Here is a 12,181-nt window from a genome sequence, read left to right as displayed (position 1 = left end):
AATTTATTGATAGATTTCATAGTGGTTTCCTTGGAGTGGCAACGTTTACAATCAGATACTTGAATGTGATGTCGCCGTGCAGTGCAAAAAGCAAAAATACATGAAGAAGGTTTGAGTAGAATCACAGCTGGTTAATGGCGTCCCTGTCGCGTTCTGTGACACAGAGTTGGCCGGGAGGTGCCCGGAGGGGCGGCAGCGGCAGGACGGGCTCGCTCGGTCCCGGCGGGGGCTCCGGGACTGGGCCGCGCGCGGGCCCGGCGGGGGGTAGAGGGCGCATGCGCAGTGACTCCCGAGCGTCTCCGGCACTGCGCGGAGAGCCGCGCATGCGCAGTTGGGGGGGGAGCGGTTGTGTTTCGGCGGCCTCTGCCGCCCCCCGGTGACCGGCCCTCGGCACGGCTGGGGCGGACCCGCCGCTCCGGCACGGCGGGGCTCGGAGCGCGAAGCGCGGAACTGCGGCCCGGCCGCCGCTCTGCTTTCGGGCGCCGGCCCTGGAGCCCCGGGGGGCAGTGGGAGGTGCGCCAGGGGAGGAGCGGGGCGGGGAATGGGAAAGGGATGCCTTTCCTGGCGGAAAGGCACATCTGCACCCCTTCGCGTGTGGCCCGTGAGGATGAGGAGGAGCCAGGGCAGCCCCGGGTGTGGCCGTGAGGGTGAGGAGGGGCGGGCCCTACTGGGGGAGCTCTCGGCAGTCACCCCGCTGCACCTTTCGCGGGGAGAGGCCGAGGGAGTGGTCCCCGGGCATCTTACAAGGAACTACAGTGAGAGCATTTCGTAGGGCCTGGGGGAGCACCTGAATGTGCCTGAAGATGGAGCTTTGCTGGAGGAGGGTGCCGAGGGACGAGCCCTGTACCGAGGGGCAGCGGAGGAGAGGGGAGCAGCACCTGAGCAGGTTGGGCAGTGTGGGCGCTGTCAGTTAAATGCTGATAAGGATGCTTGCTTTGATTGCACCTGTACATCAGAGTTCTCCCTTGGTTATAAAGGCAAGAAGTCTCTCTACTGCCTGTACCAAATGCACTCTTATTTAATTCACATGTAAAAAGCCTACACACAGACACACAGAGGTAAATCTTCTGGACTAACCTTAGCACAAACATTACATTTCTGCCTGTATCTTCTGGGCATAAACTACATATTTCCATTCCAAGACATGCAGACTTTTGGTCTTGAAAATGGAAACATAATGCAACTGCAGTTTTGTTCCCAGCTGGCCACAATTGCTCCTAATCTAAAACAGGTCACTGTTCCAGAGGAGAATCTGCACAGGCCCCAGTTCTAATTTCTGGTTTTATTTATTGGTCTCTTGTGGTTAGTGAGATAAAGTGAATGGAAGGCAACAAGCAAGAACTAGCTGAGGCTTCTTTGCTTATAACTGGGCACAGCAGAAAGATCATGATCTTGATATTCCTGTTTCCAGCTTTCCCTCTAGCGTTGTGCTCAGAATGTTTTTCCTAAATTTTGCAGTTAATCAGGCATGATCACTGGAAGCCATGACATGCAGAGGAATTCCATTAAGATGAGTTAGACTATCCTCAGTCAGTAACAACTTGAAATAAATAAATGTCCTTTCATATGAGAAGATGACTGTATGCTTCTGGAATAGAAATCCACCTTAACTCTGGAGTTTTTAAGAAAGGAATATCAGTAACTTATTCCAGAGTTTACTATTAATTCTGGTGTGTGACTTTTTTTTCACAAGGCAGTATTAAAGATCCTGATCTCAGGAGGTGGAAACTCCTGAACAGGAGTGATGATTCCTCTACCACAATATCCCTTATATTCAGCAGCTATATCTGAACTAGGTGCTATCCAGGTGAACTACTATTTGGATGAAGAAAATTGCTGGGATCTAGATGTGAATGAACTTTGCTGTGTCTTGAATGAAGCCGAGGTGTATTGCAACCCAAAAGTTCTCTGCACCATCAACCCCAGAAATCCCATGGGTCTGAGAATTTTGTTTAATGGATGGGTTTTAAGACCAATTTTTTTTTCTTTTTCATTCATTTGTCATTGCAGGCAAATCCTAAATACACATCAAATATGTAAAGCTGAATTCTAGAATAAGTGCTCTAAGTAGGACAGTATGTTGTATTTTCAGAAATATTTTTTCAGTTTTGTGGAACTCCAGAGAGTAGGGAGCAGGTTCACTTCACTGGATCCCATTTGAAGCCACTGCTTCCACTGAACTTCTGCAGACTTGTGGAATGACTTTCAGTCACCTTTGGTCTTTATGAAAGATCTTGCCTCTGGCATGACCTGTAGCCTTTTGCTTCTCAGAGGCAAAAGATACTCTCTGAACTCCATGGCAACCACTGCCTCCCTCAGAATTTAGTTTTTTGAGTAGTTGAGGTTGATCAGTGAGAAACTAGATCCCACTTACCTCTCATGTGTGGTAATTATATAATTATATATATAATTATATAACTTATAATTTAAAATTATAAGTTATACACAGAGTACTCTTAATAAGTCATTTCACATTTCCTTTGCTTGAGATGGACTAAGTTACCTTGAACCATCATTCCTCCAAAAATGCTCCCTAATTTCATACTTGGTGAGCTGAATTCTTAAGTTCAATAGCACTTTTCTGAGAAAGAGGGATATCTTGTTGAAAAGCTGAAGTCTTACTAGGTCTGGGTGAAAAGATATCTATCCAAATATCTAGATATATAGATATCTATGCTCTGCTAACTTTCTTCTTGCTTCAGAAATCAAACTATAGGACAGGTGCAAAACAGAAAGTGCATTGAAGATGTGATACACTTTGCCTGTGAAGAGAAACTTGTTCTTCTGGCTGATGAGATAATGGAATATTCTGTTCTCTCAAAAGCACAGCTGAGAGTACTCATATGAAGTGTAATTCTGTTCCATGTGTGGTACAGGGAATGGATTCTCTGTTATCATATTAAGACATGAACAAACATTCAAGATTCTTAGTATCAAAGGATCAGTATAACAGGTGGCTTGATCTGGATTTGAACTAGAGAGAAAGTGTAGGGAACACAAGGAAGAACTTTGTTGGAACTGACCTGAAGACCTGTGTGAAGCTGAGACCACTTCAAATGAAAGAAACAGAAGGAAAATCAATTTAAATGTGCAAGTAAAGGTTAACTTGTGTACAAAGAAGCTCACTGTTCTTCCAAAGGCTGAACCTTTAACTATGGTCACATGATATAAAGTGTATCATGACTGTAACTATTACTTAACAAAGAACCTTGTGTCTTCTAACAGCTCTTAAGTTTTGAGTGTTACCACTGTTTCTTCAGTTCAGATCTGCCTCTCTAAAAAGCCATGTTTTATCCTTAGTTTGGAGAACAGAGCACATTAATGTCTTCTGACTGTTCAGGTTTACCAGGACAATGTGTACTCTGAAGGATGCCAGTTCCATTCTTTCAAAAAGATTCTTTATGAGGTGGGACCTGAGTACTAAAACAATGTTGAGCTGGCCTCTTTTCACTCCACCTCTAAGGGATACATGGGCAGGTAAGTCTGATTTAGTTTTTTTTATTTCATCTTCCTCATTAATCTGGTTGGACAGCCCTTTCATGTTACTGACCTGAAAGTAATCCCCCATCTTCTATGAATTTTAACTAAAAACTATCAAGAAAAGGAAAAAGAGCATTTAAAGCACAGAGTAATGGATTAGCTCTGTGGTTTTCAAAGTACTAAATAATAAGCACATATATTTCAGACACCTAATGCCTCATTTCCACAGAGGTGAAATCCTACAGTCGCAGTCTGGACCTGTGATAATGGAAAATTGGTCTCCAACAGTCAGATGAGCAGCTCAATAATTGCTGGGATGTCTAATGCTGTAAATGTTTGGGTTTGGTTGTTTTGGGGAGGAAGAGATAGAAAAAAAAGAATTTTCTGATGAAATATATGCTACTGCAGCCATGTGGTCCTGTTCTGAAGATTAAACAATCCATGTTAACTCACCTGACAGGGAAGCTGCATGAACACCTTTATCTCTGTATGGGATACTAGGACTTAGTGACATCCCATGTAGTTCCATCTTAAACCATTATCAGTGTAAGAGCTGTTTCAACAACCTGCATGTTACATATTGCAAGAGTCTCATTAATTGCCTTTCCTCTTCTGCAGTCACTGTCATTGCTTTCCCAGTATTTATACACTCAAAGTTGACCAATCTTTTCTGTTCACTTTGTCACAGATGTGGCTGCAGAGGATGTTTTGTGGAGGTCATTTACTTTCACCCAGAAATTAAAGGACAGCTTGTTAAGCCGCTTTCTGCTCGCCTTTGTCCCCAAGTCACAGGACAAGCAGCAATGGATATTGTAGTGAATCCTGCAGTACCTGGAGAAGAATGTTAGGCACAGTTCATAGAGGTCAGCAATAACATGCTTGTTCTTTTGTGCATTTCCTAAACCTGTCCTAAGTACTGGGAACTCAAAATATTCACAGAGACGAGTCCTCTTTCATTTCTCCTCAGACAATGCTGTAATAACACAAATTTATAGAACTGTGCAGTGTATTTAAAATTAATTCAATATGACTACATTTAAAAATACTAAGGAGGCATTATCAGATCAGTGTTCTTGCCAGTAAATTCAACTTTTCTTCCTTGTTTAATATGACAAAAGAATTACTAAATAAGATCTGCTCTTACTAAGATCTAAAGAGGAATGTAAGTTCAAATACAGCTATAAAATCAGTCTTGTTCTTAGGTATCCAGTGCCTCTGTACACTGAGCAATGTGGTAATCTGTGTTAAAGTATACACATAGTTTCTCACTGGTAAAAAGAAAACTGAGTCTGGCTTAGGAAATTACATTATCGAGTCAGATCAAAAGTTCAGCCAATGTGGTCTTTAAAAACAGCCAAGAGTGGATGCTCAGAAGGAAGAATGTAAGAAGGCACACAGATAGAGACTTCTGCATGTTATTGTCTGTCTGCAACACTTTATAGTTGTATCCTGCTAATGCCTTTTTGCATTGCTGCCTTTGAGAGCAGAACTGGAATTTGGAACATTGTTTGCTCTAATAACAAAGCCCTAAAAATGTTTAATCCAGGGAAGCATCATGGTTTCCTCTGGAGTTTTTATTGCCACTTCAAATGTGTCTAACTAAAGACCTCCCTTTTAAACAGGAGAAGGAGACTGTTTTGAACAATCCTGCCAAAAAAGCCAAACTAACAGAAGACATGTTTAACAAGATACTAGGCATTCACTGCAGTCCCCTTCAAGGAGCTATGTATGCTGTCCCACAGATCTTTATTCCTTCCAAAGCCATTGAGGAAGCAAAGGTCAGTCGGTTACTTTTACCTCAATTAATTTTAACCTTCACTGGCCTGTGCCTGCCATTTCTAATGATGTTTTTATTCCAGAGACAGAGTAAGCTCAGGTAGTTACAAAAGCAGTACTTCATAGACTATGTATGATCTATATAACATGACCTTTGTTTTAAGTGAGGAAAACAAAGCAGAGCATTTCATCACAGAGGTGAGGCTTTCAGGGTGAGAGTGTTCCCAAGGACACTGGTGTTTAAGTCATACAAGTAGCTGGACCTGTGCAATTCCAAATTGCTGCCCAATTGCCTGGGTTAGGGAGGCAGTGGATTGGGAATGGCAGTGTGCTCTACTGACCCTGCAAAAGAAGCCCCACTCAGCAAGTCTGAGAAAGAGGGAAGGAGGTTTCCTTACAAATTTTACCTTTGTGCATTTGGGTTAATAACGTCTATTACTAAATAACAAATCCTTCTGTTCCTAACTAGAGCTCTGATACCCGATATGTAATACTAATTTTTTAAAGGGAATTTTATCAGCACAGCTGAGAACAAAAATAGGGCTGTTTTTCAGTTGCTTATTTGATTAGGTTTATAACTTGCATGTATTTAAGAACTTTCCTGGGGACTTCCTAATCAGCAGATAATTCAGGGGGGAAAAATAGTAACTGCCAACAGAACTGGAACACACAGTTCTCAAATTAATTTAATCTTATCAAATGTCAGTGCCTTAGGTTTTTCTAAGTACAATTTTGAGACTTTTGACAAAAAGTTATAAGCAAGTCAAGGAGAATAACATTACCTAAACCCTTTCTTTTGAAGTGAGTGTTTTGTGTAGGTTCTTCAGCCCTGTTCCTCCATGCAGTACTGTTATTTAATTCACAGTGTGAACTTGTGAACTGTCCCTTTAGCAACTGTTCCTCACCTTCCTTAGTAAATAGAATAAGGAACTAATAAGGTAAGATAAGGTTTCAGGGGGAAAAAAAAGAATAATGAAATTCTGTATATTTGGGAATATTTTCACTTCAATAATTTCAAAGCATCCATTTCCTTAGGCTCATAAAGTGGCACCTAATATGTTCTATTGCATGAAACTTCTGGAAGAGACTGGAGTATGTGTTGTACCTGGAAGTGGATTTGGCCAAAGAGAAGGAACCCACCATTTCAGGTACAGTTTCTGTTTGTTTGAAATCAAATTAACAGTAATAAGCAAAGTACCATCCAAATACTTTCTCTTCTGATTAAATACAAGGATTTTTATTTCAGTGTACATTGTCTCACTTTAAACTGGACAGTTTCTGTGATCTGATCTAGGCCAAAGACTAGATCTGCTAGATGAGCTATTCAGGTTTTTGTGGTATTTTCATAGCTTGCTGACATAATTTTATTCTATTTTTATACACTGGTATTTGAAATGCCTTCTCTAGGATTACAAACAATAACAATATCTTAGACTTTAATCTTAAAATTGGCTATAGAATTACAAAAATTGCCCTGCATTCTTTGGGAGGAGGGGGGATTAAACAGTGTTTCCATATGGAGAAACTGCATTAGAAGTGCAGTATTTTCGCTATAGAACTGCTCCTTAAAAACACTGAATAACTTTTCACTTTGCCAAAACAAGGTGTTGAGCTAAATAATCCGATACCAAAACTGTGAACATAAACTCAGTTGCTTTTGCTTCCAATAACCAGCACTTTGCTCCAGCCAAGCCACCGATAGCTGGAATTTATCATGGAATTTAGTCTTCTTCAGTCTGAAACAATATAACAGAAGGTATCTTTAGCCTTGGTAGTTCTGCAACACAGCCAGCTGGGTGAGATATCTGGGTACATCCAGCTCCAGGAAAAGCCAGTGAGTCCATTCCTGCACCAGTGTGGGAAAAACACTCTGTTCTGTAGGTCTTGCACACAATCTGCCATAAATACTCCATGGGATTTTCATATCATGCAGGAGGAGGAAAAAAAGGAGTAAAAACTACAGTAGGATGTTGCATTGTTTTAGTGCATCTGAATTCAGTTTTCAGTTAAAGAAGGATTGTGCATTTCCTGATAACTGCCCACTCCTAAACCTCGAAAAGCTGGGTATAATTTGGCATAACTGCCCAACTATGGAAATCAAGTTGCTGTTGTTTCTTGCTGATGACCTTCTTTACTACTCAATAGAAAATGACATTTCTTGAATTCCTATGAACTAACCAATTGAAACAAATTGCTCTAGTTTAATAGTATAGTTCAATTAAAGTATAAATGCATGAAATAAGAGAATCACATCAAAACAAGTATTAACCTTAACATGTTACTTGATGTACCCTGAGATTAATGGAGGTCTGGGCAAAGATCACAGTTTAGTTTGTTCTGCAGATAATGTGGATTGGTTTTTTTCTTTCTTTAAATATTATTTTTCAGAATGACCATTCTTTCTCCAGTAGAGAAGCTGAAGATCCTACTGGAGAAAGTGAAAGACTTCTACATAAAGTTTCTTGAAAAACATGAAACTACTGTGGCTTTTTCCCCCTCATCCCCTCCCCTTCAAAGCAAATGAAGGCAATGAACAAAGATGTGCTGAGAATGTGCTGTTCATCTAATTTAACTAAATTCAAACCAGATAGAACCAGTCTCAGATACTGCTACAACTTACTGGACTATTAAAAAGTTAATGTCTTGTATAGAAGACATTGTTACACCAACTTTTTTTTTTTTTTAAGGGGAAGAATGTGAAGAAAGTGGTGAGAAGAAAGACTCAATAAATGGTTTTGTGCCTTGATTGGAAGTTACATGGTGGACTTTTGACTCAATAGGTTGGGAAAGGGAATTGCTCATTAACATTATTACTGTTATGTGGGGTTTTTTTACCAAATGGAAATGCCAAGATAAATTGTTTAGCTAGGGATATGTTTCCCATCCTAAAATTCTACTAAACAAAAACTCAAGCCCCTACATTATAGGTATTGTTTGGTTTAATTTTTATTGTTGTTAAGTGTGAAGTCTTCAAATCTGATTAAGGATGTAGGTACATCATGCTTATTTAAAAATCTTTGGCACATGTGTGCAGATACCTCTGAAATTCTGCTAGAAAGAAATCCTGCCATCACAGCATAATCAGGATGGAATATACAGTTTTGACTAGAGGAGTGAATACAATGTCTGCTCGAACCCTATTTTTATGAAACTGAAACATAATGAGGAATATAATCTTCTTCTTCATGTGCTGTTCAGCACAAAATCCCAGCACAAGAGCGCTGAACATTTCCTCTCATAACAACTCCATGAGCCTCCTGTTAACTCACTTCTTTTATACACATGGAACATAGTAAGGTACTGTTTCAAAGCAGATGTGAGCACAGTCAGTCCTTTCAGGTGGGCTGAAACATAACACACTTCCAGAACCACTCTGTCTATGGAGAACATTTGTTTGGAATCACATGATGGAGACCCACGGTGTGGCCAAAATCCAGCTTGAACTGGCAAAGACTAACACATGTTGTTACCAGGGGAAATACTGGGGGGGGATTTCTAATGAAGGAAAAGGTCTTTAAAGGAAAATGTCTTGAACCAAGCATAAAGAGAATGATAGTACAGCTGACACTTAAATCTTCCACAGTCATGCCACGAGCTGAATGACCCTGAGTGCTTATTAAAGCCTGGCTCAACAAGGTTGGTATCTAGGAGTACAGCTGTATGACTCCACTAATCTATGCCAGTTTCCCTGCAAAACAAAGAACAGCTTCTGTTTCTCTAGAGCTGGAAGCTGGACACCTCCTGCTAGCTCTGATAAAGGCTTAAGGAACAGAGCTTCCAGTATTCAGATGTGAAAGTATTAGCATTTGTCAGGCTTTGCCTCAGCATTTACAGAGTTTATTCATTAAGATATCACGTTTAATCCAGTCATTAAATTTAAGTTATTATTTAGAAGTAAACTCATTTTCATGTCTATTAGCACTTTGTTAGGCTGCCTCTGTAGCTGGTTCAACATCCTCTGCTGGTCCAAGTTACTAAAGCCAAGGGCTACAGAATCACCATATGGATAAACCTGTGCCAATTTATTATGGGTGGAAGACAAGAGGTATTGCCAATAACTGTCCTTGCAAGAGCAGCTACCAGTATGACACAGTGTCAGCAGTGGGTGTACTTCTCACAGTTCCTTACTGAAGTCTGTGAGAAGAATTTAGTCCCTGTCAATCACCTGCCAGTGGTCCCAGGTTCATGGATAGAAATGGCACACTGCTACAGAGAGTGACTGTGGAGGCCTGGAGAAAAATCATCCACTTATCCTTGGAGAAATGCACCTGTGGGAGGACAGCAGACTGAGAATATTTATGCTGCTACTATCCATTGATAAATACAACCTTTTATCTGTTGGCATCCTTAATGTGCACTAATGAAACAAATCCAGAAAGCAAAACTGTAGCAGGAGATCAGAATATTGATGTAAAAATAAGACAAACAGCACTTTCCCATTCTAGGAATGTGTCCAAATGAGATCTGGCTTTGGACTTGTAAAGCAGCGTAGACTGAAAATAAGATCTAACGATGGGAGTTAGGATTTTTTTAATATATTTTTGTAACTACAGCTTTTTTATGAGGTAGTATTTGTAATCTAATAAGTCAGTAGATTTTATATTTGCCTTGCATTTGCACCTGATACTTCTGGAAAAAAATGTAAATGTTTACAAGTTTCTAATTTACATATATTTATACATTATTTAAGATAATTTACAGGTGTGAAAGGCTTTTTGTTTTGTTGAGACAGCAATTCTTAGACTTTTAAATCAAAATATAATGACATAAACTGAGTTTTTTCTAAACATTCTATTAAGGGGCCTTTTATGTCTGTGACATTATAAGGGATAACAATTTTTTCTTGGTGCGTCTCATGTGGAGGGGTGGTGATTTCTACTGTCCATCCACAATATTTATATGTATTATGATAAGGTTAATGTGCATTTTTGTGGAACAATCCTGTAAAGCTAAGAAAAGAGGCTTTATTTTCCATGTCTTTGAAATCTTTAATTAATGACAGACAATCCTTACTTTCAAATGCATGCTTCTAGGTTTGATCTTCCTACAGGTGCTCCTTATAACAGTACTTCAGATGTATGAGACTTCCAAATAATAAAGCATGTTAAAAAAAGTTAATAGTTCCCTGTTTCCTATGTCACTGAAGCAATACCAGCTGGATTGCACTATGACACATTAACTCCATGTCCAAACCAGTATCCATGTACCAGATCATTAATCTCTGCATCACTTCAATTAATGGACTTGAAATTTGTCCAAATGGTTACCACAAAACTATTTCCTACCATTGCAGAACTGCAAATAGAGATGGTCTTGGGCAAATTTACGCTCATAGTAATCATATAATGTAAGGAATTAGGCAGGAGTTAGGCAAGCCAGACTTCTTTCTTTATAGAGAGGATCAACCAGTCAGTTGAGGCTGATCAACTGTGTCATGAAAGCTTTGGGGTTTGTTTGGTATTGTTGGTTGTTCCCTTTTAAAAAAAATTCTTACATGGTTTATATGAGATTAAATTTACAGAGCAACACAATCTCATCTTTTTGCAGTGATACCTCTAGAATTACTTTAGTGGTGCTTGATAATTCCAAAGAAAATGAAGTTTAGGGAAAGGAAAGTTAGTCTTGCTTCCCTAAACATATATGCATATGCCAGCACTGCTAAAAATACCCCGAAAGCAGGCTATTCTTTTCTTTGTATCTGGTCTTTGAGTGTTTTCTGGAACAGAAACATTTACCTCCCCCCTTTTTTTTTTTTTTTGTTTTGGGCAGGAAAGAGGTATGTTGTTTGTTTTACAAACAAGAACATGATCTGATATAGAATGCTTATGAGTTATCAGTCAGATTTTTTACAGCTTTTTTTTCAGTGACATAGGCTGTCCCATCTGGCTCAAGAGATAAGGATACTGTGCCAGATGCATATGATACAGAAAAAACTACTACAGAGAGCTTGCAGCATCAACTATATATGCTGTGGGAAAACCACTAGTGTTTTAAAATATTGTCTAAATTCCTTTTTATACAGTTCCTTGGTCAAATTTGTACAAAACTGAAGATGCTCATACCTCTGGCATGATTTTTTATTTGGATGCATGTAAGATAATATGTTTCTTGAAGGGATTCTACTTTTAAGGATATGGATTTGAATATTCAAATATTAGGTGTAGTCATGCCTTTCTAATGTTCCACTTTATTACATGTTCATTAAATCCTGTGTTCACATGATTAGCATTTACACAACCTGTGACCATTTGCATGAGACAGAACAGGTTATTCACTTTGCTGGCTTTGAAGCTTTGCATATTCTGCACACTGAGCAGCAGTGAAGTATCTAAACCCAAACCTCGGCTCTAAAATAGGGCAGAAAGGTTTCCCAGTCGAGCAGAAAGGTTTCCCAGTACCTGGTCCAAGCCCTGGCAGCACATCCACTGCCTGCCCCAGGCCCTGGACACCCTCTGGCCTTGGTCACTTCTCAGCAGGGATGGAAGCACTCCCTCCTTGTGTGCTCAGGTTTGCAGTGGCTGCTTTAAACAACTAACAAAACAGCACACTTAATTTGTTCCACCAGGACCAAGCTGTGTGTGTGAGCCTGCCCAGCTCCTGTCAGGGCACAAGGGTCATAGAATGTTAAGAGGTTGGAAGGGACCTTAAAGACTATCTAGTCCCAACTGCCTGCCATGCTCAGGGACATCTTCCACTTGACCAGGTTGCTCAAGGCCTTATCCAACTTGGCCTTGAGCAGTGTCAGGGGTGGGGCATCCACAACCTCCCTGGGCAACCTATGCCAGTGTCTAACCACCTTTACAGTGAAAAATTTCTTTGTAATATCTAACCTAAATTTCCCCTCTTTCAATTTGTACCCATTATTCCTTGTGCTATCACTACAGCACAGGATAGGCTAGGCTAGGCTTTATGCCTCTCTGGCCAT

At 40.2% G+C, this 12,181-nt stretch overlaps 1 long non-coding RNA gene across 1 annotated transcript; it reads left to right on the top strand.

The window, feature by feature from the left end:
• The first annotated feature begins 2,821 nt into the window (after nucleotides 1-2,821).
• On the top strand, nucleotides 2,822-10,358 carry LOC113948814. The gene is made up of 4 exons (XR_003528242.1): nucleotides 2,822-3,477; nucleotides 5,103-5,258; nucleotides 6,292-6,404; nucleotides 7,645-10,358. It is a non-coding gene; the product is annotated as an uncharacterized LOC113948814 (long non-coding RNA).
• Nucleotides 10,359-12,181: the final 1,823 nt, after the last annotated feature.

The sequence above is a fragment of the Corapipo altera genome, unplaced genomic scaffold, assembly GCF_003945725.1.
Source record: "Corapipo altera isolate COAL_440 unplaced genomic scaffold, ASM394572v1 62, whole genome shotgun sequence".
In the NCBI taxonomy this organism is placed as follows: Eukaryota; Metazoa; Chordata; class Aves; order Passeriformes; family Pipridae; genus Corapipo; species Corapipo altera.
This window is presented reverse-complemented; position numbering and strand designations above follow the sequence as displayed.